Source organism: Lepisosteus platostomus, chromosome 2, assembly GCF_059453375.1.
Source record: "Lepisosteus platostomus isolate fLepPlt1 chromosome 2, fLepPlt1.hap1, whole genome shotgun sequence".
NCBI lineage: Eukaryota > Metazoa > Chordata > Actinopteri > Semionotiformes > Lepisosteidae > Lepisosteus > Lepisosteus platostomus.
This window is the reverse complement of record NC_142612.1, coordinates 33,702,930-33,730,815: the sequence shown is the minus strand read 5'-3', so window position 1 is coordinate 33,730,815 and position 27,886 is coordinate 33,702,930. Positions and strand designations below refer to the sequence as shown.

Here is a 27,886-nt window from a genome sequence, read left to right as displayed (position 1 = left end):
TACAACAGTGTCTTAGAAAGACCAGGGAAAGAAAAGAAGAAGTTAACAGCTCTCTTGTACAGGTCTATGACACATTGAAATATTGAATGTAAGTGCTTTGACTTGAGTGATCTTCTTGCTTCTTTTGAGAAGTGATTGCATTGTGAGAGCAAATAGATATATCTGATAAGAAGAGATGGAGGCTTTCAGTACAGCTAGTAGCAGTGAAATCTGAGCATCCCAGAAAGCGGTTGGTGAGAAGAGATAATGCTTTGAGAAATTTTCAAACTTTAGTACCTTAGTTGATCAAAGAGTGATGAGATGTAGGACACAGTGATCTGGAGAATTGCAAAAAAGAGAAAGGAATGAAAACCCCAAAATACAAAAGCGGAATCCTTAATTGTGGAGCATACAGTATTACAGTATTAAAGTTGATTGGGTTTGGATTTGTAGTAATAGCCACACCTTCTGTGCAGTAGAGTACAAAGATTAAACATGGTAAGTGAAATTCCTTAATGGGCAGTGAAGAGTGCTTGGCTACTTGAAGAAAGACCCAAGAAGCCTTGCAATGCTAAAGCTGGCTCACTTACTGCTTTGTAGAGTGGTGAAGGAACCAGTAGCAAGTTACTCACTATTGGCTGTCAAAGACTAGTGGATTGGAAAGACAGACTTCAAAATGTTTGTGGAAATGGGTGAATGAAGTGTATGAGGTATGATGCTCTGAAAATGATTTGAGAAGATGATGCAGAGATACTGGACTGTGACGTCTAAAAAAGAGGTAGCATTAAATTTAAGCACATTTTTTAAATGGAGAATCTACAAACTGAGCTGAATACAAACACTGAACTGGTTACAAGGTTAAAGAACCTTTAAAGCATCTTTATTACTATTATTTAGTGCATATTGTACAATCATTATTGAGTGGATTAAAAAAGGCTCCAAGTACAAGCCCCAAAGAATGAATAATGGTAATGATGAAGGGGCACAGTTCTGAAAATGTTACCAAGGAATCTGAAGAGATGTCGGGGAGTCATAAACAATTTCTTAATTTCCTCAAATCACCATATGGTTGGTATGTAATTCAACATAGTGGTAAATATGTAGGAAGCAAGGTCAAGAACAGAGATGATGGTAGACTCTTAAACAAGGTTGAACAAAGTTAAACAAGGCACAAAACAGAGCATTTCTTGAGAAACATAATCAGATGTCATCCTTTATTTACATTAGATGTGCATGGGGCATCCATAGGTAATACTTTACAACATACAGTAGAAGCTGAAATCTATAGTTACCTTTGCAGCTGGTTATGCAAAATGCTAATTGATACTGGGGCAAACTATTCATTTACAAATATTATCCTTAATTCCTAATAACTGAGAAAACAACCAATGATCTTGATAGGAAACATATACTGTATAGACACAACAGTGACATAAGCACAACATGCAGACATACTGTAGATCTGGGGCCCATTACCATCAGGGTGGCACTATTTTATTTACCTAAAAATAGTAAATTAACTGTTCTTGACATGGATGTCATGCACAATTACAGATTATTGATACACTTTCCTTCAACAGCAAGGTGATATACCAGTTGAAGATGTTGTATATATTTGCACATATACTGTTTTTGAGGTTTCATATTAACACAATATACACAATCATACAAGTGTATGTGTCAGCTGTCAATGTAAATGTTCCTGGATATTCAGTTACATTATAATACACACGGTACTTCATTTTTCTTCTATTTCTAACTTTGTAAATATATGTTCCCTATGGCCTTATGTTTTCATCTTCCATGTGGTTTTGGGCAGATACCGATATACAGTATATAACTTTTTTTTTTGCGGTGTCTTGGGTTAGGTATAGATTGAATCACAATGGTTAAAATACATTATTACAATCTTTTGGCAATGGTGATTATGGCAACTATCAGTTTCCCTTGTCTTCCATGAGGTACTTGTCATTCTTGTCTTTCCACTATTGGCCATCTCCTTAGAACTGTTATTGCTGGCTCTGGGCCAATCCACAGCAATCAACCCTATCAACATCAAAGGCACAACACCTCACTGTGAGCTAATGACTGTCACTGTGGGTTGATACCAGCTTTGCGTGATAGAGATTTAAGAAGTTGCCCTGCCTAGATCCCCCTCTCACCCCAGAGTATGCCTTTACTCTGGCTTTAAACAACATTTTTATTGTTCAATGGTGATGACAGAGTCTTCTCGGCAGCTAATTAAGGTGCCTCTGCTTGTTGGGGTCTTCTTTGTTGCTCCAGTTACACGCTGGCACCATCAGAGGTGGGGAACACTGGTGCTGGAGGTCCCGTTATTCCCCTCTCAAACCGAGTGTAACAGTCATTTAACTCACACACGAGAGGGAAATCAGTATCAGTGGATGTAACTGCTTATTTTAGCTTTATGGTTTGTCCCTCCACATTTGGCACACATCAGAAAAAGCTGCTTGTATTTTTAATTTGTTACGATATTGCCTTTTAGCGTGCCCTGATAGCTCTCCGCAGGTCATACCTTGCCTTCTTATATAGGTCCAGATTGCCAGATTTAAAAGCCGTCAATCTTGCCTACTACGAATGAAACCTTGATTTCCGGTTAAGGAAAAAGAGAACTGTCTTTGTATGTACAGAGTCATCCACACATGAGCAGAATATTGTAAAATTGTCATTCCTCCACAACACTTTTCTCTTTTCAAGAGCTGATTCCTTTTAATCACCCTACTCACCAGGATATCTAAATCCACATGTCCAGAATTTTGCACCCAGAATCCTTACCAGGTCTTATGCAAGTGATCACAATACACACAACTCCTGTTCTCCTGTTCTCAAGTCCTTACATGGGCCTCCTATCAGGTTTGTTTCAGCTTCAAAATCCTCTTGCTTACATATACTGTATGGTTTTACATGATTTGGCACATCAGTACCTCTCTGAGTCACTATTATCCTACTCTCCACCTTATAACCTTCATCCGTCTAATTCTATCTGTCCCCCAAGCCCCTCTGCATACAACTGAATGCATGACAGGGCCTTCTCCTGCATAGCCCCAGTGCTCTGGAATTCTATGTCTAAGGATATCAGGAAGTCATCTTGCCTAAGCACTTTCAAATGAAGACTTCTGTGTCTGCTCTTTCCCTGTCCTACTGTATTCCAAACCCTAACTGTCATTGTGTAATTCTGCTGTCTCCTCTCCTTTGTTTTTTTCTAACCGTAAACCATTTTTAAAGGTGCTATTTAAAATTAGTTAGAAAGTTAGAAATAGAAATAAAATTTCTACTTAGTGAAATTAAAAAGCACTAAATAAACAAAATCTGACGTTTCTTGTTTCAGAATGATTGGTTTTTAAGATGTTTTAAAACGTTAGTAATTGTCACATCACAATTATGAATGTTATGCTGAAAAAAAATAAAAAAATCTGATAACTGTAAACACGTGAATGTGCTCAAATGTAAAGAGTTGGATTTGCACATTTCTACAGTTATACCCTGTATTGGACAAAGTGCTGAAATTGAAAAGGATGCAGTCTTTAATTTGCAAATAATAGAACATTTAAACAATTTAACAAGCATTTAAATCATGTTCAATAGAAAATATTTATCCATGTGTTTAAATCTATTTTGTGGAAGCATGAAATGGTTAGAATTGCTGCTTTGCAGAGTTGTGGCCCTGGTTTCCATTCCAGAACTTGGTGCTGTTGGTGTGGAGTTTGAACCTTATCCCTGTGTTCTTGTGAGTTGCCTCCAAGTGGTCTAGTTTTGTCCCACATTCCAGCGAAATACTGGTAGGCTAACTGTCTACTTGGAAAACTGGCAGTGATGCGAGTGTGTACTCTGATCTATGGTGTATCCTGCCTTGCGTCTGTTGCTTGCTGGAATAGGCTCCAGCTCCTCCCATGATACTGTATTGGATAAAGTGGTTAGAAAATGCTGGCTGTAAATCTATTTTGACTTGTTTGGTAACTGCAGCTACCCTTTTGAGTAACACATTTCTGTTATAACCAAATGCAGGGATAGACTCAAATTTAAAGCCTAGGAAAAGCCACTTCTCTGAAGAAATTACAGTGCTCAAAAGTAATGCAAAGTGATTTACAAACACTTTACCTTGACTAGCATGATCTCAGATCAATAAACAAAACAATAGATAGCTGGCAAATTGTCAGAGGTAGAGACTCAGACATACAGTGATTTTTTTGGATCCTTGCAAAGTTTTCACATTTTCTTGCTTTAAACTTAACATTTTGATGCCTCAATTAGGTATTGAATTTCATAAAAAAGATTGAATTATTAAAACCAAGGAGGTTGCAAAACAACTCAGAGAAAAGCTGCGTAAAAGCACAGATCAGGAGAAGGGTGTAAAAAACATTTAATATTGTTTTGAGCATTGCAGAGTTTAAGAAGTGAGAGGCACCCAGACACTCCCTAGATCAGGCCATGTTTCAAGTGAGCAGCTGGGTAAGAAAGAAACTGGATATTCTTAGAAATGCCACTGTGAGGTCCTCATTTTTGTCAAAACATAAAAAAACAACAACAAATACTGTATGTCAATCAAAACAATTGTGGCAGGCATGCTTGAGAAGGAATTGATCTGCCACTAGAGGCTGCCAAACAAGCTCTAATTAGCTAAAAAGCCATACAATTACATTTCCTTGACCTTAATGTTTTGTTTATTTTATAGGTTTTTGGGCATGCAGGACTGCGTGAGAGCAGGCTCTGTCACAAATTGGTGCTGAAACCTAGGAGCACTATGGTGTTAAAAAATATAAATAATTCTCTGTGTCCCCTTTTGAAAACTGCATGATGCTGACCTCTGGCAACAAATTGAGATGATGAACCAATAGCTGAGACTTCTCCAAAAACCTGTGAAGCTTCAGAGAAGAAGATTGAGTCAGATAGGTGATGGGCAATATAGCAGTGCATTAACAGGAGCTGTCAGAGTTTCCCTTGATCGACTGGACTTCAGCCCTCAGATCAAGGCCTGTCCTGGGTACAGGTGAATTAGGCGAATGCCTCTAGGGCCTTGGGCCACCAGGGGGTCCCCTCAATATGCAACACTACGTATTTTAATTGACACATTCAAATGTGAGTGAAAACCCCTAATGGTCTTTCTGTTGGTGTGAATTATCCTAATGGAGGCCCGGTGAAACAATTACCAATCATAATTGAGTATGTAATATGTTTCTGAAGCACAGAAAAGAAGAGCAGGATAAACAATCTCAAAACAGATGTACACCAAATCAAGCCCTTGTAATAAGACAAAATTATAATAATGTAACAATTTGTTTTTAGATTTGGCTTTGAGTCTGTCAGATCCACGTAACTAGTGAACAGTAGACAAGCCACCCTTTCAAGCTAGACAGTCGACTCCTTGAGGTGATTTACTACTACGTACAGGTAGTTAAGGGATTTACGTTTCCCATAATTGCACACATGCCATGTGTGTCACCTGGCTAGAAATCGGTGCTGCCCAGCCAAACAAAAGTGTGAAAGCTGTGTAGTAAAAAAGACTGTTCAGCAATTGTAAGTGATCAACACAAAAACACATTTCTTTGCAGTTTCTCTTGCATTTCATTAAATGGGGGGAATAGCCCTTCAGATTACAGGTGCTCTCCCAGTGACACTGACAGGAACAGAGAGGAGCTTTTCAAAGATCAGATTGATTAAAACATACCTGAGGTTGAAAATATAGGCAAATTGAATTATAGAATATTTTTTATGAAACGTTCGCATCTGCTCAGCCTTACTTATCTCCCTTGTTATTGAGTGTACTTGTTCTTTATTTCTTGCTTATAATCATATGTTAATCTACATTAAAATGTATTGCTTTCCTTCCTTCTGTATTTTATTAAATGGGGGTATTGTGATCCTAACCTGTAGCCCTACAGATTGCAGTCATTCTCCCTTTGAAAGCGACAGGAGCACAGAGAGGTTTTTTGAAGCTCAAGTTGATTAAAACATACAGTCCCTGTCTCTGTCGACTTGCCATCATGAGTATCAATCATGCAGTCTGTCGACTACTACCATATAAAGATGTAATTAATGATTTTGCCTCCAGAAGATCTAGGCAAATTGATTTATGATGTTTTTATAAAACTTTCCCATCCCATCTGTCCAGTCTTACTGATCTCATCTCACTTGTTATTAAGTGCACTTGTTTTTTATTTCTTACTTAATTTCATATTTATTCCTACAATTCTTTTCTACAAAGGTTTCAATACAGTAATTTGTAAATGAAGATTTGCTATATTTTTGAAGTAACCGGTTGCTCCAATTGCTTTGGTTTTCTCCTACAGTCCACAAACACATGGGTGTGTGTGTTTGTTTTTGTCTTTATGTCCTGTGATGGACTGATGTCCCATCCCAGGTGTATCCTACCTAATGGGCTACTGATGCAAAAATACATACACACATACTCAGGCAGAATATGCATATGAAAGCAACGACAAGGTATTTTCAAACTTTGGGGCAGTTGATTGACTCGTCTATAGTAGAAGAAGTTTGTGACTGAAATCAATGTGGGATAACAGGTGTCAGTGACTGTATTGACTTAACATACTGTAATAAATACAGTACATCAATAAAATGCTTTCAGTCTTTCCTCTGTATGATCCAACATTTCACCCCAACAATATGCCTTTTTGTGATAAATAACAACATAAAATAATGTTCTTATTATAATGTAAGTCATACCAATTAATATTAGGGTGTCCTTGTATTCAGTTCTTGTTAACAAGGCAAGTCTGCATGCCTGCATCTCTGAATAACGGGGGATTTGTTATTCCTTCTGGCTCAGCCCTGGCCACAAGAACTGTGAACCACTCTCTCAAAGAGAGAGATAATGAGTTGCACAGACACAGCCATAAAACCATTTGGCCATGAACAAAGTATGCCTTGTGATGCTCAAGTCAAGAGAAGAGTTTCACCAACACCAAACACAAGGTCATACATTTGGAGCCACTTCTTAGCAAGGAATGCAAAGAAGGACTTTTTTAAAAATGCAGTCTCAAAAAACCGAACAAACATACCTTAAAATCATCAATATATACAGTACAGTATATATCCTATGTACTGCAAACGCCATGTTTTGCCATTCTACCGAAATTAAATGAAGAAATCACATGGTTAGACTAAAGAGAGACATAACCAACTGCATTAAACCTCTAGAAACAAGGTATATTTGAGCAAATGCCCATAGATATCACTTGTCTGATATCAGAATTTAGAAAACACAATATTCTGATCCATCCACATCGATTGATGGTCCCAGTTAGGAAAACCAAGTCACCCCTCTAGTGGTGAAATGGGATACAACCCCCTCCTATTGCTTGTGTAGCAAATCAGAAATTTGACCTGATAAAATAGCATCCTTCAATCCTTTTGATAAAAGACTGTGTGAAGTACTGGCTGTATTACCACATTACATACTTCATTCCCTTACAAAAGTGTAAATCCAAAATATGAAATTAAAATACAATATAAGGCATCATAAGCGCTTTGAGAAGCCACCTTTAAAGGTGCTATGTAAAATAAAGTTTCTTATTATTATTTCAGGAAGACATGGGCTGTGCTTGGTTGGTATGAAAAGAACGGACAAAACATGAGTAGTTAATTATAATTATCAAACTTGTATGTATTAAAAAACAATAAAAATTCCTGAAGGGGAAGTTAGCAAATCACAGATTTGAATTGGCCAACCAGAACCCTGGCAGAGAGGAATGTCTTTGAGGCCAATAAAAAGGGAAAGTCAAGAACAACACCTTGGAAGTTAGGCCTGGAAATTAAGCCCATGAACACCAGAAGGTAGGCCCGTGAGACTGGAAGTTAGGCCTGTGAACACCAGAGGGTAGGTCCGTGAGACAGGAAGTTAGGCCCGTGAACACCACAAATCTGGCCTGAGGAAGTTAGGCCCATGAGGGGACTGGAAATTAAGCCTGTGAGTTCTGGGAAGTTGAACTCAAGAGAACTGGACATCAAGACCCAAGGAAGCCAGCATTCAAAGAAGAAAAAGTAGCAAAGGGCTTAAATGGACAAGGGAGAAAAAGTCTGAAATGCTGCTCCATCCTCTCCAGCCAGCAGCCCTCCTTGTGCTCCACAGCAACGCTGGATTAGCTTCTGAGCTGGGTCACAGCACTCTTCGACTACCAAATTTCCCCAGATTAGGTGATACCTACTTCCCTGCTATTCAGAATATAAGCAATAGGAGCATACCAAGCTCTCTCATTTGCACACCTGTTAAAGGGATAGGTTGCATTCACCTTGTGCTTGAGTTCAAAGCTCGATGGTATAAAATAGTTATCTTAATGAGAGTTTAATGTAACTTTATGCCTTTTGCCTCGAATTATTTTGTTAACACTGTTCTGTATCTTCGCAACTTGTACTTTTCTAATTCTTTATTTTCATCCATTTCATATGTGCTATAGCCAGCAGCCATATCACTCTGCAACTCACAACTGGCAACCCATTGAAGCTAAGCAGGTGTGAGCCTGAAAGGTACCTGGATGTGAGACCTCATGGGAAAAAAAAAAGGTTGCTGCTGGAAGAGGTGTTAGTGGGGCCAGCAGGGGGCACTCACCCTGCGGTCTATGTGGGTCCTAATGCCCCAGTATAGTGATGATATACTGCAAACAGGTGCTGTCCTTCGGATGAGATGTAAAAATAAGGTCCTGACTCTTTGTGGTCCCAGGGCATTTCTCGAAAAGAGTAGGGGTGTAACCCCCCATCCTGGTCAAATTTCCCATTGGCCCTTACCAATCATGGCTTCCTAATAATCCCCATCTATGAACTGGCTTCATTACTCATTACTCCTCCCCACTGAGAGCTGATGTGTTGTGAGTGTTCTGGGACACTATGGCTGCTGTCTCATCATCCAGGAGGATGCTGAACATTGGTGGTGGTGGTGGGGAGTCCCCATTACCTGTAAAAGCGCTTTGAGTGGAGTGTCCAGAAAAGTGTGATATAAGTGTAGGAAATTATTATTATTATTTCCTCAAAAAGCATTTGCTTTTTAATGTTATTTCTAATAAACTCGCCTATTTTAATAAACTGAAGAAGTCCTGATTCGAATTCAAGCAGATCAACCTCACCGCTATCTTGAATTTGGTTTGTTAAGCATTGTGTTAATTATCACATTAACCTGTTTTCAGAGGTCACATAAGGGAATATTGTATAAACAGTATCTTAAATTCACATCCAATATCTATGTTTTATTCTGACTTCTGTAGGCTTTACTCATGCTTAGTGTGATGCTGCTGCGGTCATTGCTTTTCCTGAAGCCTCCAAGGGAGAAATAAAGAACAAGGGAGAAGCCGGAACCTGTGCTGCAGAGATGGAGAAGGCAGTGAAACTAAAACCAATCACTGATCTGAGGTACAAGCTGCTGTATTGGAATACAAGCCACAGTGCTGAGACACCAGCCGTTGTGCTTGAATACAAACCGAGGTGTAGAAATTTAAGCCGTTGTGTTGGAATACAAGCCACAGCGCTGAGACACCAGCTGCTGTGCTTGAATACAAACCCCTGTGCTGAGATATAAACCACTGTGCCGGGATACATGTTAGAGTGCTGGTATATAAACCAATATGCTGTGATACCCTTTGCTGTGTTGGAATAGAAGCAGTTATTCTGCACTGTAAATAAAGTACTCTTTGGACTTCAGACTTGTGTTTGGATGTGTTAAATTATGATATAATTTAAACCGTAATATAGTGCATTTTGATAAACAAATATTTATTAACAATTACAGTGACACACACTACTCTACACACAGCATAAACATACAACACACAATTTAGTGTATTTACAGACAAGACGTTTTAGAGATCTAGATGTACCTGAAAGCCCCAGACTGCTAACCTGCTAGGGTTGGGGTATGTATTTGGCTCTTTAATAATGCCTACAGAGGTCAAGTTGCCTTCTAAAATAAAAGGAATACAATCTACGATTGAACCTCTCTAAACTGGATGCCACAAAATAAATGCGACGCTATCTCCCTATTGAACTGCAAAATGCACCAACCAAGGTGCTCACCCAGCAGGAGAGGCAGTTTTAAACAAATTAATTTCTTTACTCAGGAACTCCAAAAAGCTACAGAATAGCAAGCTCTATTAGCAAGATTCAAATACCTAGCTCCATTCGGGTTTTTTCAGGATGATCCTGCAGTAGGGACTTGGCAGCACAGTTCCGTCTGTTTCTCGTGTGGTCCTCTCTCTCCTCTCTCTCGTGTGGTCCTCTCTCTCATGTGGTCCTCTCTCTCGTGTGGTCTGCCCCTTTTCTTTTCCCCCTTTCACACTCTTTTTTCTTCTGTCTTGATCTGATCTTATATAGTGTCTTTCTGGAATATTGAATAACACTTAATCAGAACCTAATCGATTTGTCAGGAAACCAAGGTAAACTTCATGGTTGCTTTGTTTACAGACTCAGGACCTCCTGCATCTCAGCAAACATCCCCTGTGTTTTGAAGCTGGAAATGTTTACAGTGCCAGGTGCTACACTCTTTATCTACAGTCTTAAAACACCCCGATTGGCATCTATCTCAGCCTGTAACAATATACAGTACATAATGTTTCAGTGAATTATTTAACCATAAATGTTGTAAGTCTTATTTCTACGACCTTACGTGTTTTAAAATCCAGAATATTCCTCTCAGTACTTGGTACAGTTTTGTCAGCCTTACAGTATGTGGATGAGTGCTACATTAGCAATTTTCCAGTCAACTTTCCTGTCCTGAGTGACTTTACTAAATCATTATCTTTCATGACATTTAAAAATTCTTGACAGGTTAAAAATGATTAATACTATACGTAAGCCCCTTTTCTCCCTCACACTTGACGTTTGCATCCCTCCACTCACACCTTTGCAGCAGCCTGGTTTGGGCTCAGATTTCATGTAAAATCCAGCACTTCAGAGGAGAAGCACTGCTTTGTCACCCTTCTATGGATGTGGCCATTACGATTACTGAAGGAGTGGAAATGCTGCACCAAAGCAAACAATGGCCAGAAAGCATTCTTTACTGAAGCTTGTTAATGTAGAACTTCCCCCCCAAAAAGTGGCAAATAAAAAAGTGGCAAATAAGTGGCAAAAAAGCCACTTATTTGGCAGGTGAAACAGATTAGAAGGGTGTTCAGTATTATTAAGGCTACAAATGGAACTCTAATAGAACAGTGATGATGATGATAGAAAACAGTATGAAAAACACTATAAAACCTGGTGCCCACAATATTTCCCCCCTTTTGAACACTGGTGAAAAGATCGAGGTTTTTGGAAGCAGTTATGTAATAATATAATTACCAGAGTGAGACAAGACAACAAGTGCTACCATCTTTCTGTATTTGTGGAAGGAGGGTAAGACGCACGCCAAGGTTTGTAGCAAAGCAACAAAAAGAAATTCAACAAGTCATGTTTCACTTTCTTTTGTTGTTATTGTGATAACCATTTTATGTAACTGAAACAAAGATTTTTGTCGGTAGTCTGAAAACAACATTTAAAGTTAGTAAGGGAAAAAGTAACGGTTTTCCTTGCTTACATAGAAAAAGATTAAGAACGCTAATTGCCCTGATGAGGAGGTTAAAATGGCGTATATTTAAAATTAGATTTATGGGCCCAACCATCAGAGATGAGGCAGTGCAACCTCTATGCACACACTGCACTGGGTAGATCAATGCAGTCATATGATGAACAGAGAAATACTGCTTTCATGAACAATGTACTTATTTTCAGACTGAACACAGCAGTGAGGTAAATTATTTCACTAGAAATAGAAGCAAATAGTCTAGTATGAGCCTTTAATGCTTGTTTTCTTACATTTCTGCAACTCATTAAAATCCACATTTTCAAGTTTGTTTCAACAGTATCTTGCACTGTTGGACTGTCGATCAAAGTGATAGTTTTGTAGAGGGAATACTTACAAAACAGGCTGCTCTGTAGTCATCACCACCGGCACAGATCATGGTGGACTTTACTGTAGATCCCCACCAGGAGCTGCTGGAGCAGGTGGCGTAGTCCACAGTGGGGAGGTAGCCCTGCTGGAGGGTAGCTGACAGCTGTCCATAAGCTGCAGACAAAATTCATGTAACTGGCCAAAATTCATGTAACCACTCTGTCACCCTGCCACAATTCAACAAACCCCTTGAGTAATATTTTCTATTTTGATAAATATAGATGATGCTATGCGGAAACATATCAGATTATATTTATTAAATAAATTATACTCTTGAAATTTCCCTTCAACATGAACTCTCAGGAAATATTTTCTATTGTTAAAGAAGAAATAGATGTGAAAACTATGAAACCTTACTTAACTGTATTTTTCAGATACATAAAAAACACAACCAAGAAGAGAGAGAATTTTATATTGACTAAGTCTAAGTCTCAAGTCTAAAAAATGGATTATCAACGATTTTATATCACCCTCCGCCCCCTTAATTTAAAATCCTAAGTGAACACTTAGCTTTATAACTTCAGTCCCTGTATTTCACAGCAGTTTTTCAGAAGTGCTAAAACCTGAATGTGTTATTACCATGTGGCTTCAATATGCTGATCTTCCCTTTTGTTTACAAAATTGCAGATTATGACAGAAGTCAATTAACCAGCTAGTATGTCTTTATACAGTCAGAGGAAACCCATATGAAATATGGAGAGAACATACAAACTCCACACAGACAGCACCCCAGGAACTGAACCCAGAGTCCCAGGATGGTGAGCCATAAAGCTAACCACTCTGTCACCCTGCCACAACAGAGCAGTCAGGACCTGCAGACATTCTCCCTGTGGAAAACCTAAACCTACCCATTAATTCAACCGGTAAAACAGTATTTATTTTACCCACTATACTATAGCTGTACAGTATCCCCAATAGTTTCATAATCTATTCTCTTTTTATTGAATGCCTTTGATTAATAGATTCTTCACCCTCTATTTATTATCTAATGTTTCCATTTTTAAGTCCTAAATGCAGTATGTTGTTAACAGCATGCTTCAATGCACTTATGTTCAGTGGATGCCAAGGCAATTTTAGAAGATATCAGTCAGACCACCATCTAGGTGAATGCAGGAGCCCAATTTTGCTCCTGTATGAGATGAATAAATTGCACGTTAAGAAATACCCTTCTTACCAAATAGGTTTCCCATATCCCCAATTAATGCAAAATAAAGATGCAATGTGGATTAACTAATAAAATTGCCTGCCTGAGGAAACATCAGGATGAGGCTGACAGAACCACTAAACAAAAGAGTGGGAACCCTATAATAATAATAATAATAATAATAATAATAATAATAATAATAATAATAACAATAATAATAATAATAACAACAACAACAATAACAATAATTGCTTACACTTTTATAGCACTTTTCTGGACACTCCACTCAAAGCGCTTTACAGGTAATGGGGACTCCCCTCCACCACCACCAGTGTGCAGCCCCACCTGGATGCTATTGATGCAGAATCCTTCAACAGCAGAGTTTATGCTTTTGGTGGCTGAAATCTGAAATAAGAGTTGTGGCGTAGGAAATAGTGTGAGAAACTACCTGTTGATTCTCATCGATGAACAGTGGGATGGGTGGGTTGACTGCAGAATGTTTTGACAGCGTTCGGAATAGAGGGGTTCAAAGGGCCGTTCGTGTAATTTAGTTTAACGTATTCAATAAATGCATCTGGCATTGCGTGGTGTGTTTTAGTTTATGAGATGAAAGGTGTACGGCTGGAGCAAATTAAAAGATCTGATGAGTAGGAATACAGAAGAAAGTCGAACAAGCTGCAAATGGCAATAAATTCAGATCATCTGAAAAGATGGAAGCCAGAAAGTATAATGGGTCAAGGGCTGAGGTGATAAGTGAGCAGAAGACATTTTGGAGCAGGAAGGTTAAATTATTGAAGGTAATTATTTAGATGGCAAAAGTGCTTTTGGTTTTCTGAAGCCCTTAAGGAGCCAACTAATTTGCAGAAGTGCTAAGAAATGTGCGGGATGATACTTACTGGAATGTTACTGGAATGTGGCTTTGACCAGGGGGCAATTATTTTTGTGTGATTTGGTTTAAGTAGCCAGGGATATGAACAGTGCAAATAATGAAGTGGGCATGTAAATCACTAGTGAGACTTTTGGTGGGAATTTCAGGTTCTGCTTATTTATAAAATGTATGTACTGTATGGATATGTGTACTGTAAAAATCAACCGACTGCTTTAAGAAACCATGGTGACACTTGGCAGAATGTTCTTGGTATTGTGAATGTGAGAGGATATTTGGGTCTTGGTCTTGGGTTCAATTCCACACATGGGTGTAGCTTGTATGTTCTCCCCTTGTTCATGTGGGTTAACTCTGGGTTGTGAGTGTGTGTTTGTGTTGGTGTGTCTGCTCTGTTATGGGCTGGTGCCCCATCCAAGGTGTACCCTGCCTTGCGCCCGTTGCTTACAGAGAAATGGTTAGAAAATAGATGGATACAGTAGATGCTGTCAAACTGCCCACATTCACTCATACATGTAAAAAATAAAAGACAAATTTGTGACCTTACTCTAATATTGACATAATAATAAAATATAATATTGAAAGACATAACAAAACCAGGCAAACATTATAAACACAAAAACCAAAGGGCAGTTCAGGATGTATATCTGCTAATGCAGCTGTCATGACAAATACTTCACAATAATCCCATATTATACAGAAATTGTCAGGATGATCTGTGAAAACACTTAATTAAGAATTGCCCTGTTGGCTGCAACATCTTGCTTGAATGACCTGGGAATGGGACAAGTAGGATGTGGGACCAGTGTCCTACCACAGGTTTACATAGTTTTGGAATACAGCTCTCCAGCCACAGTTGCACACAGTAATGCACCATAACCAGGGTCACTTTCCCTCCCTGGTTTCCTGTCCAGTTTAAACTCCTGCCACCAGACTTCCATCAAGAGATGCAAAATACAATAGAGATCTTATACCAGCAGTAACCTTCCCCTTCATTAGAATCTCACCACCAACTCAAGTCACTGTGCCCTTTCTGGGACTGTGCTGCTACCAATCATACATTCCTGCTGTAGCGGCGAGGCTTATTAATAAGGCAGAATTAAGTGTTTCTGAGCTTTCCCAAATTAGGCCCATCTCTCTGTTCATCTCTGTGGTGCAGCCACAGAGAAACTATTCATGCAGGCTGATTTAAGGTTTCCTTTGATAAGGTTTCCTAGGACAGCTCCCAAAGGGGGATGCACTTAGCTAAGCCTGGCTATCATGATCAATGGTCGTCCATTGGCGCCTATCTGTCTAGGGAGTGCCAGATGGACATCTGGACTGCATTCCTAAGTGTCAGGAGTAAGTGACTCACATCTCACCTTGATCAACCAATCAGGGACTGGTAGGGCCGAGTAACCCACGTGGGACTCTGATGCCCATGGAACTTTCAGCCAATGAATGAGCTGAAGTTCCTCCAGGTAAAAACAGGCAACACAGAGAGCCTGAGAGATTCAGAAGGGATTCAGGAGAATTCTGTGGACAATTCTAAAGGGAATTCAAAGGAGAATTCCAGGGCAGGACGGCCCAGGAGCAGAAGGCTCCTAAGGGCAGGACATTCTCGCAGCGCGCCTCCTGACCATCCTGAGACTCAGCCCGGACAACCATGGAACGGCCAGTGTGTCCGAGTACTAGAACTTTCCTTTGTTCTAAGAGTCTAGAGCGGAGGATGCCAGAGAGTAACCAGAGGATCCACCCGAGGTTAGCACCAGCAGCAGGCCTCGTGAACAGGTCAGAACTGTGGACAGCTGAATCACTATTCAGAACTAGCTCTTCATCAGGAACGAACCGGTCCTCTTCCTGACTTGCTGGGACCCACAGTCATCTTTTCTCCTGTGCGCAAACTTTGCTAGTTAAAGCCAACACTAACTAGCCGGTCAGTGAACATCAGCAGCGCACCGTCGCAAACCGCACAGCACAGCCTGGCACGGAGCCAGAGAGCTAATTACTGACAACTGAGTCCGATTGAACTCATCCCCGCAGAACTTTCGTTATAAACTCCATTTAAAATGTGATTAATCGCAGTGCTTTGGCCTTCCAAAATGCAAGTATATTTAATACAGACTTTAGTTGATGTCAGACTGGTTTTGTCATTGTCATAGTACCCTTTCAGATGTGTGATCACTCTTCTTCTCTTCCAGAACTGATTCTCTGCAATGAAGACAATTTTTCTTCTGCTCGCCCTGGGGGCTGTAGGCATGTGTGCCACCAAAGGTAGAGCAGACAGACCCAGTCCATTACTGTGTTTGATACTGCGATTCATTTAGGTTTTATAAACCCATAAAACGTCTAACAAACCTGAGAAATATACATTAGATGCTGCACAATTGTAAGATACTGAATGTCAGCCATTATAGACTATTCGTATATTTCTTAGTATGTTTAGAGTTTATAGGATCCTGATCTGAGTTCTCTTTCCTTCTCTCAGTGCAGTATTAATGCTTTATTGCATCCAGTGTATTTGCATTAACCCCCCTCTCTCAGTGCAGTGTTAATGTACTGTAGTGTACAGTTAGTCAGTGTGTCTGTATTCATTCCCCTCTAACTCAGTGCCATGTTAATTTACAGTGGTGACCATTCGATGTATCTGCAGTGTGTCAGTATTAATTTCTCTCAGTGCAGTGTTAAGTCAGTATGTGTCTATTAACACCACTTTTCAAACTCTCCAGAACTGTCAACCTCTACCGAAGAGGACTGTCCTCAATGATGTGCCTGGGGCTGGCAACAAATGGGCAGCAAATGTATCAAATATTGTGGTGTCCACAGAAACTTTTATTCAGCTGAGGTAAAGACCCTGTGCATACCATCAGTGCATTCCACATGAATTAACAAGAGATGCACTGACTGATAGAGGTAGTAATTTATTGAGTAGAGCCACAATGCACCAGCAGATAAACAACAATAGTTACAGTAGGTAGGTAATACTATATTTTTGACAATAACTAAGATATGTACAGTATGTCAATCAGGAACATCATAAAAATGCATAATCATCTGGATTATAATAGAAAAACAACCCCCCCCCCCCCAGTTAACAATGTGTAAGGTATCATCCAATCAAGAAAATAAGATATTTCATATATCTTTGAACTGCATCTGTACTTAAGCTTCTGCATAGATCCCGTGGTAGGCATATCTGCCTCAATGTGTGTATTTGTTTTCAATGCTACACTTTTATACAAGATTTTTTCATTGTTTCTCATATTGCAGATCCAATATCCTCCCCATGACCTTTAAGTTTAACCAGCACTTTAGACAGAAACTGCACAACGAGTGAATAATATAGTATGTATTTTTACCAGCAAAATCAAAACAACACCATGGGCTATATATGACAAAACACAAGATAACCTAAGCTTTTCACTACTGTGTTTCATAACTAGATACATCAGCATAAAGCAAATTAACCTTTTTTCACAGGAATATTCATCTTGCATTTCAATTTAGAGAAACACTTTTTTATATTTTTATAACTTATCTGTTCAACAGCAAAATGCAAGCACAAAAGCAAAAAAATCACTAAAATACATAATGTTTTCCCTTCCTTTGAAAAGGTGCTTTCATTGTGAATTTTGCAAGTAAAAGTTTTTTTTATTTTACTAAACTTGTTGAGTACTGTATAAATACATAAATACAAAAAAAGGCATTTTTTAACTGTAAACATTATAAGAAGACTCTCAAAGCCTGGCAGTAGTGAAATAAAACAATAAAATAGTAGATGGTTTATTCTTTTCATTATGAATATCACATTTTTGGAAGACTGAGAAAACCAATTCAAGTCCTGTGTTAATAAAAAGTCATGCAATTTTTTATATTTATTCAATCACTTTCAAATTTGTATCAAAGGTAGTAGATATTTTAGGGAAGACCTAAATAGAGAAATTAACATCATAAGTGTGCCACAATGTGAAACAAACTTTTGAAAAAAGACAATAAAATGCATCTCTGTTTTTTTCTTGACATGTCTTTCTAATGTCTGTAGTGAGAAAGACATATAAAATATCAGCATTTTCACAAAGGATGTACAGTACAAAGGGTTCTCTTTAATTCAAAAACCCTAATCAGGCCTGTACTGTGGATATTTTCCAGGATAATTGATGATGTTAAAGATTACATCCATTCCAGGAGGACATTGACTTTGACTTCCATTTAGGGCACGGGATGGATTTAAAGATGGTTGAGCATAAATCAGTTTTCATAGACCATTCTTGAATAAACTGCACAACCTCCTCGTTATAATATTAAAATATATACAAATGTACTGATGTAGTAGATATACTGTATGAAACCTCTGATGCCAATTTGATGGGCAGTATTAAATAAGTGTGTCCTAGACTTCACAGATCTTTTTAACTGAACCACGATGGAGGAACAAGAGATCCATTTTAAAAATTGCTCAAAAGACTACGCACACCAAACAAGGCTCAGTTGTGCTACATTCGCTATGCAATATAATTTGAGTCTTGAGCGAGAGATGTGGTCTGTCCTGCAACTGAGAAAACGAAAGACTACAAATGCTTTACTAATGTCAGCTGCTTGTCTAATGCTAAAAGCTGTTCCAATTAGTCAGGGAGAACAATTCTCACAACGGCACTAGGACTGGGACAAATATATTTGCATTTTGGAAGAGCAAAGGACTATTAACAACCAAATTTTAATAATACTAATTCTCACGGTTTGCTGGAGTATACCAAGTTTAATCATGTAAGGAAAATATATTTCTCACTGTTCATTACGGTACTGCAGCACTGCATTGTACCATCCTAAGTAAGGAGAGTGCTTGAAATTGAGAACACTTGAATGTTTATTTAAGAAGGCTGAGGAACGAAACAGTTTCAGCAGCTTCAAACATCACTAAACGCCTCCACATACAGTATACAGTAAGTGTTTTTTTCATACTGCTTGTTTTGTTGTCATACTGTATGAAAAGTTATTTTTATATATCTTTGACATTTGCAAAAAATAGATATTTTGGCTGCATTTTCTGCAACTTAATAAATAAATGATATAATTGTTACAAATCAAAATAGAAATTAAGATTAAATAAAAATAGAAATGAAAAAGAAATGGGAGAACATGTAGAAAAGCACTGTTAAGTACTGTCTGGTGATCATTCACACATGATCAATGTTAATGGAAAGTCAACAGATCCAAACAAATATATAAATAAACTAAGAAATACATAAAGAAAGCTGTACATTTTGTACACAGCTACATCCATTCACTAACACATACAAACACATATTGTGCCTTTCCTTTACACACTCCTTAATACACACAGAAACCCATGTGTTAATCTTGGTTTAACCAACTCATTCAAAATCCTGCAAAAGTGTGCAACATTTGAAGGCATGTTTTGGTTTTGTATCTTTTACTACAATAAATCAATGGATATAAAATCATTTCCAACTGAGTACATATGAAAAATAATAATATATATTATATTGCATTTTTAATTTTAATAGTTTGCCTGTCTGTAGGATGTTATAAGTACTCTTGCCATTTAAAATTAAATGGTCTTTTTCAAAGTTTCAAACTTTGCCTGTTGTATCTCAGTTCACTCCATAACCATGTTATCTGTACCTGGCCACCTAGAGTGGCTCAAGAGATACAAAAGCTCACCTGGGCTGTAACAGACTTGGAGTGGAAATGCTTTCCAGCCACTCCTGAGACAGGCCAGCCGTTAGTACAGTTGTTTTGGAAAAAAGTAATAAATGCCAACTCTCTAAAAGTGCCAGAGGACAATTAGATTGTCTGCTGAAGAGAGTGAAAAGGACTTTCACCTGGTCACCAGCACCAACAGTGTATGTAGTCTCTCTGTCCCTCTGCTCACCTGGACTCTTCTGTAAAATTCTCTCCAGACTCAAACAGTGCAGAGGAGTGTCAATCAGCTTGACTCTGTGAGATGTTTCACAACCCAGCTTCTCCTATTTTAATGATATGAAGTCAGATTTTATTTATCTATATCAGCTATCAGATTGTGGTGCTTCTGTTTTTGAGGGGAGTAGGCAGCTAAAGAGTTTCATAAACTATTATCTCTTCATCTCCCACCATCTTTCAGTTTTTCTATACACATCTGTAAGTTTAATCCTTGAAGGAACATGTAACCAAGTTCATCCTGACTCAAATGCACTTTGCAATTACAGTACTTTAATGAATATTAATTCAGTGAAGCTCACCTTTAATTCTGCTCAATGTTCACAAGCAGCCGGACTAAATACATAAAGAAAAAAAACTCCCTGTACTTCACCTATAGATCCATCATGATCAGCTTCAAATGAGTACAGAGAAAAGTGAGAGAAACTGTGAAGCTGAACCTGCAATTCACATTATAATTTGCATTACTAACCTCATTCTTCACAGTTTAAATGTTCACTCTGGTGTTTGTATTTCAAAGCATTCCATTGCACTTGTGCATATGACAAATAAACTGAACTGAATTGTACTTCTGATGAAGCTTGTCATGTTTGCGGTGGACAGTATATTTCCTTTTCTGTGCTTTACTACACAGACCCTTGAGTAAACTTCAACCTACTTTAGAGTACATATCTTAGAAACGCATAATGTGAAATATTATTGTCAAGGAAGTCAAACAAAGTAAATGCATGTTAAGTAAATAAGTAAAAACATACAGTATGTATTAAGTAAGTGTGAGTGTTAGGCAACAGAATAATGTTGTCTGTTCCATGGCTCCACACTACCACTACTACTTTAACTTAATAGTAGTGTTTTAAATTAAGGATCTACATTTTTGAAGTTATATAATCACTTGTTATCCCTAATCTATAGGAGGAGAAATAAGGATAGAAAAAGTCCTACTTGTTTTATTAAAAATGTGGTAAAACTATTAATGGGAAAAATCAGATGGAATTGTTAAAAAACATTTACATATTATCAATGATGAATTATAGATAGAATTTTACGCGCATGAAACCCACCACATCTATTTTAGATGCCATTCCCACCACTTTATTCCAGTCCTGTTTCTCTTCTCTCTGTCCTATTGTCCTCAATATAATACATGAATCCTTGAGCACCAGCATTGTACCAACGGTCCTCAAAACTGCTGCTATTACCCCAGTGCCAAAGAAGCCTAACATGGCTCTCGACAATCTTAACAACTTTCGCCCCATCTCCAACTTACCCTTTCTCTCTAAAATTCTAGAGCGTGCTGTCACACTTCAGTTACATAACCACCTCATGACAAACAACCTTTTCGAACCCCTCCAATCTGGCTTCCGTCAACTTCACAGCACAGAAACCGCCCTAGTCAAAGTCACCAACGATCTCCTAATAGCTTCTGATTCTGGTTCTCTTTCCATACTCATCCTTCTTGATCTCAGTGCTGCCTTTGACACTGTTGACCATAACATCTTACTTTCTCGTCTCGAGACTATGTTTGGAGTCTCTGACACTGCCCGAAAATGGTTTAAGTCTTACCTCACTGATCGCTGTCACTTTGTCTCTCTCAATGGGTACAGGTCTGAAATTGGTCTTGTCAAGTCTGGTGTCCCCCAGGGCTCAATACTGGGCCCCTTGCTCTTCAGCATTTACATGTTCCCACTTGGTCAGCTTTTAAGATCACATGGCCTCAGCTTTCATTTTTACGCTGACGATACTCAAATATACTTCCATACCAAACCCGACACTGATGTGGCTGTCTCTATTCTATCTAATTGCATCTCTGACATAAAAATTTGGATGACTCAAAACTTCCTTCATCTTAACTGTGACAAGACTGAAGTCATGCTTATTGGTACCCCCCATCAACTTCGTAAAGCCAGTCCTGTAACCCTGTCTGTAGATGGCTCTGTACTTGAGCTTCAATCAAAATTGAAAAACCTTGGGGTTATATTCGATTCTGGCTTAACATTCGACCCACATGTACAGCATACTGTCAAAACTTCTTTTTTTCACCTTAGAAATATCGCAAGACTACGCCCTATGCTATCATTAACTGTGGCTGAAAAGCTGATCAACATATTTGTATTCTCTCGAATTGACTACTGCAATGCTCTATTCCCTGGGGTATCTAAATCTACTCTGAACAAGCTGCAGTATGTCCAAAATTCAGCAGCCAGAATCCTGACCAGGTCTAGTGCAAGTGTTCACATTACTCCTATCCTGGAGTCCTTGCACTGGCTTCCGGTCAAATTCCGCGTAGACTTTAAAATCCTCATGCTCACCTACAAGGCTTTACATGGCTTGGCACCTCAATACCTGTCTGAACTTTTATCTCCCTACTCCCCACCTCGCAACCTCCGCTCTTCAAATTCTGCCCTCCTTACTGTCCCCCAAGCCCGTCTACATTGTATGGGCGACAGGGCCTTCTCCTGCTATGCCCCCAAGCTCTGGAACTCTTTGCCCAAGGATATTAGAGAGTCACCTTCTCTAAACTCCTTCAAATCCAGACTCAAAACCGTCTTCTTCAGAAAAGCCTTTACTTAACTGGTTCCATTCTTCACCCCTCTGCTCTTCTTATTACCATCTTCCACGGTCTCCTCTATTGTTATTGTTGTATTGTTGTAATTATAATTGTATAATTGTGAAATTTTCTTATTTATTGTTGTAGTCTTCTTATTTATTGTTATTGTCATCCTGTAAAGCGCTTTGAGAAGCCACCTTTAAAGGCGCTATATAAAATAAAGTTTATTATTATTATTATTATTATTATTATTATTATTATTATTATAATTTTGTTAGTTTTAAGGAGATCCAGTACAGTATACTGTTTCTCCAACACTTAATGTGTTGTCTTCCTGTTATTTATCAATTAATAGTTGCACCAGCTTTGAGACAGTACATTGTATGTACAGTACATTGCTGTGCATCATATGACAGAAATTTTATTGCACTGTGGTGTTTGACTCCTGTGCACTTTGTGGTCTGAGTGCTTCACTGCTGTGCTTCCAGGCAGGATCGAGTGTAGATTCTGTGCTGCTCCGGACACCAGAGACTCTGAGGGATCTCATACATGGTAGTGATACTGTATATCTGGTTCTCAGATGAGGGGTTTCTATGGGATGTTCAGATATTTCTATTGTGTTCTCCAGCATTCCTCTGCATGGATGGTAGCAGCACAGTCCCAGAAAGGGCAAAGTGACTTGAGTTTGTGGTGAGATTCCACTTCCACAATTCCACAATAATGTGGTTTTCCATAACCAAACCTTCAAAATGCACTCTTTTTTCACTGATAAAGGATACCTAAAACTCATTATTGACAGGGCCCTCACCCGAGACAAAAACACATCTCAGATCATCAAACCAAATAGGAACTCTGGGACTCACAACCCTATTCCATTCACCTTCTTCCCTACCACCCTTTCTATCCCCAGGACCATTAATGACAACTTCCCCATCATCTCATATCGACAATCTCCTTCTAAATAATTTCCATTCATTTGCAGATTTCAGCTTTTCACACCTCTCCTCTTGAAAACACAGTTTGGACACTCATTCTCATTTGATTCATGCCCATTTGCTCCCTGCTCCTTGCCCCTTCTTAACTACTCTCTCCATCACACCTGAAGAAGGTTTTCTTTTCATTTCAGCATTTAATAAACCTGTTTAATAAATGCCTGTTCCTTTGCAGCCTATACATGCTGAACCAGATACCTACTCAAAGCTCTGAGATGAAACATCATGTATCAACTCGGATGCTCCAAATATCTCTGCAAACCCAGTATTAAAAAGTGCAAGTGGTGTATTATGGAATTATTATGAAGTATTTGATTATCAGAACAGCAGAATTAGCAGAAATACATTCTGAACTACCCTTTGGCATAATTTACATTTGCTTTTTGTTTGGCATCACTTTTCCCTTTTCAAAATTATAGTTAATTATAACATTAATATTACAGTTGGGTCACAAATGTATCTTTTGTTTTTTATACATACTGTATTTTTTTAAGTATGCAGATTGGAAAAAATATGGTTTTTAATGAAAATGTAGAAAATGTAGGGAAATAAAGAAAAAAAGTCATATTGCAAAGCCATGTTTCAAATCAGTTTGCAAAGCTCGTGTCAGTATAGATGCTGCTGATAGTGAAGTTTGAAGAATTATTATCTGGCAATGTTGGTGAATTCTCAGGCAGTAGAGGAAAATTAACAGTCAATAGACTTAAACCATGTTTACAATGGTATAAAAGAGGACTATGGATGTTCCCGTGTGAGCATTGCTTCAGTTCTTGCATAATAACTACAGTAAAACAAGAAGAAGGGGTCTGATGCTATTTCTTTGTATTTGACTCAGCAAAAGATGGCAAGAGATGCCAATTTGGCAAAAGCAAACTCTTGCATGAAGCAAGCAGCTGCATGTCAACAGTATGGCACAAATAAGTCTTATTCCATGTTGAAAGGAAAAGAAAACAGACATAATGGCTGTTTTGGCTATGAAGCCTTCTTCAGGTGTGAGGGAGAGAGAGGGAAAGTAGCAAGTAAACAGAATATTGCATCTCTTTTCTTTTCCTTTCAGCATGGAATAAACTCTTACCTGCTCTTTTGCATGCTGACGCAGCTACCCACTTGAGCTTCTTCAAATAAGCCATGGCTTTCTTCATGCTGCTGTAATCTATTCAGTTCCAAATGCTAGAATTGTTTAAATCAAATGTGGTGCTTTGTTAAGACAGAAAGAAGATCGTGTGCATCTTGGGAAATGGAAATCTATCTGGACCCATATTTGGTGTTACAACTGGAAGGATAAAATACTCTGAGAAACCTTGAGCTTCTGAATGTATTTGAGTTTATCTGATAACTTTCCAAATGTGTACCAATGAAAAGAGCACATTTCCTCCCACCAAGAGCAAGCTGACATTCTGCAGCAAGCCTGTGTTATTGTCCGCTGGTGTTTTACTTAGATACGTTTTTCCTCTATTGGAAAACAAGGAGCCATGATGCTGCATTTTAGTTGGATGCAGTAGTTTGGCTGAATGCAGATCAATAAAAGGCAGAGGTGTGATTTGAATTGGTTTTCTTTATTGACTTAACTCAGGTAGCTGAGAGAACAACAACCTGGCCTGGAGGACAAAGATGTCAGAACCCCGAAAGAAGCAAGAGAAACAGCATCCCGTAGATGCAGATCTTTCAAATTACAAAGACTAAATTAAAGTATATACAAGGTTTTGGTTTGCATACCTAACAAATAAAGGGATACACAAGGACCAGTGGAAGCCTTAATAATATTTCCAAGTCAGCTAGAGATAGTGGAGAGTTCCTATGAGTTTATTTTCTTTGCACAGGTGGAGAAAAAAGGGAGTCACAGAGAATAGCACAGCAAGGTCTCAATCTTGTGACAGAGAATGCTGAGTGTGAACCTGTGAAGTAAAGTGTGCAAAGCAAAATCTAGACCAAAACATTAAATATTTTGAAATTTCATCTCTATAATGTTAAAGAGATATTCTTATTAGAATATAAATTTAACATGTAGGGCAGCATGGTGGTACAGTGGTTAATATTGTTGCTTCACAGTGCTGAGGCCCTCGGTTCTATTCCTGGGGTGCTATCCTTATGGAGTTTGTATGTTCTCCTATGTTTGTGTGGGTTTCCTCTGGGTGCTCTAGTTTCCTCCCACATACTGCTCGGCTCAGGTTAATTGGCTTCTGTAAAACAAGCTGTGGTGGATGTTAGCCTGTTTGTTTCTGTGGTTTGTATGTGTGTGTTGTGCAATGGATTGATATCCTGTGGACTGGATAAAGAGGTTAATATTTAATGTTTTTAAATTTAGGATTTAGATACATTTTTAAACATTAATACGGTGTATATAGTGATCTAAATTCAAGGAAAAGTACTGTTAGATTAAATTTAACTTTAGCATAATAATAATTTTAGTAAAAATAATAGTATGTAAATAATGTTATACAGACATCAGTAATCAGTTGTCTGTTGGAATCTGTGAATCCCCCCCCCCCCGTATCTTATGTCTTTATTAGCAAGTCACCATGGAATAAGTCTCTTTATGTAACAGGGCAGCTGTTAAAGAAATCAACCAGGTTGAGGATATTCCACTGCTACCCCTTTTAAGGTACTGTACCACATAGGTTAGCACAGACGAGCAGTCAAAGAACTGCGAGAGGGGTATGTCGCAGTTTAGGTGACCCCTAATTAAGGAACTACTTTTTGCTTTGTAGCCAAACAATGCCACCATGTTGATCATCCGGATGGCCAGGTGAAAAAATGCATTGTGTATTTGCACCTTGCTCCAGAGCCCCCTCCCAGTCCAGGCACAGTTGAACCTGCTGTGCAACCCCACATCACCTCTAAACTGTGTGGATAATAACGGGAGTCTGTGCAAGGACCTTGATCAATAGTAAAGAACAAAAAGAACTTGAGGCAAGAAATACAAATACACCACCCTTAGAGAGACACTGACCAACACTTAATAGAAAAGTGCTCATTATCATCACTGCACCACAGGTCAGAGGTCGGCAGGAAGTATTCCACTGTAGACAAATACCTCACACCAAGATCAAGTTCTGCTGTTCAGTGGTATTCCTGCCACGCCATCTGTCCGTATGTGAAATCTACCATAAGGAGGTGTGGGAATTCAATGACAACCACCTGTTTCATTAAGCAATAGAAAATCTGAAAATTTTAATTAAGCACTGAAAATTTTTAGTGCAGATTCACCCAGGTGAGTTATTGTTACTAAACTTCACACTTTATCTAAAAAACAGGTATGATTATTAGGGCTCACCTGTAACGGTTGACTGGGCAGCTCTTGTTAAGATTGTTTGAGATGTGATTTTACGTGATGGCGGCACCTAGTGTTCAAAATAGTGAAGCGCTCTCGAGTTCACGTGGGTACCGCTGGGGACTCGAACCCGGGCCTCCGGCGTCACTTCATTTTTTTACTTAATATCATGCCAAATCTAGTTCTAATCTAAATTAACTAGGTGGCCGGTGGTGGGCCGTAGTTTGGACACCCCTGCTGACCAGCAAGCAATACTCGGCTGCATTGCATAATGTTGTTATACGCTCCAAGCAATACTATATTAGGTTGAAGGACGTTTACTTTGAAGTTCGGCTGTTTACCAACACTGTTCATTCGCTTTGCTTAATGTTGCTCCTGTAGCTTCACTCTACACAATTGCTCTTATATCCACTGGATCCCTTGACAAAAATGACGTATTTGCAGAGGATTTCTAGATAACTGTACAGAACTGTTTATCACAAAGTAGTTCAGGTAGGTAGCTGCATCAGCATGCGTAGGCTGCAAAGGAACAAGTAATACTATTTAATATAACATTTAATAGGTTTATTCCATGCTGAAAAAAAGAAGAAAGAAAATACAACGTTTCGGCCGTGGAGCCTTCTTCAGGTGTCAACAGGAGCCTTCTTCAGGTGCTTTATAATAATAATAATAATAATAATAATAATAATAATTGCTTACACTTATATAGCGCTTTTCTGGACACTCCACTCAAAGCGCTTTACAGGTAATGGGGACTCCCCTCCACCACCACCAATGTGCAGCATCCACCTTTATTGGCTGGCTTTATTCTGGCATCCACCTGGCTTTATTCTGTTTTTCATTATGGAATAAACCTATTACTTGTTTATCGCAAAGTCAGGCAGTGTTTGACCGAACCTGGATGTGTTACTACAGGTAACCAGAAAATATTCAATCTTGCTTCGTGAAACCGGACAACAAGACTTTCATCGACATATTTGCTAAAGTTCTCCGGTTGAGTATTCTCGCTTTATGAAATTCCCCTATGGTCATCAGGAAGACCTTCATGTCAACCAACGCATTTACGTTCTGTTCATGTCTTTGAATTGTTCCCTAGCGGGGCTGCCTTAGCTGACGAATACAAGCAAATCCAGTTAAACGCAAATATATTGTGAGTTTACTAATCCATGCTTCTCCACAAACAACCCAGATCTCGGCTCACAGGCC

At 38.7% G+C, this 27,886-nt stretch overlaps 1 protein-coding gene across 1 annotated transcript in view; it reads right to left on the bottom strand.

The window, feature by feature from the left end:
- Positions 1 to 27,886, bottom strand: part of LOC148676326 (chymotrypsin-like elastase family member 1) — a 99,053-nt gene that overhangs the window by 20,100 nt on the left and 51,067 nt on the right. The gene's annotated exons all lie outside the window — the stretch shown is intronic.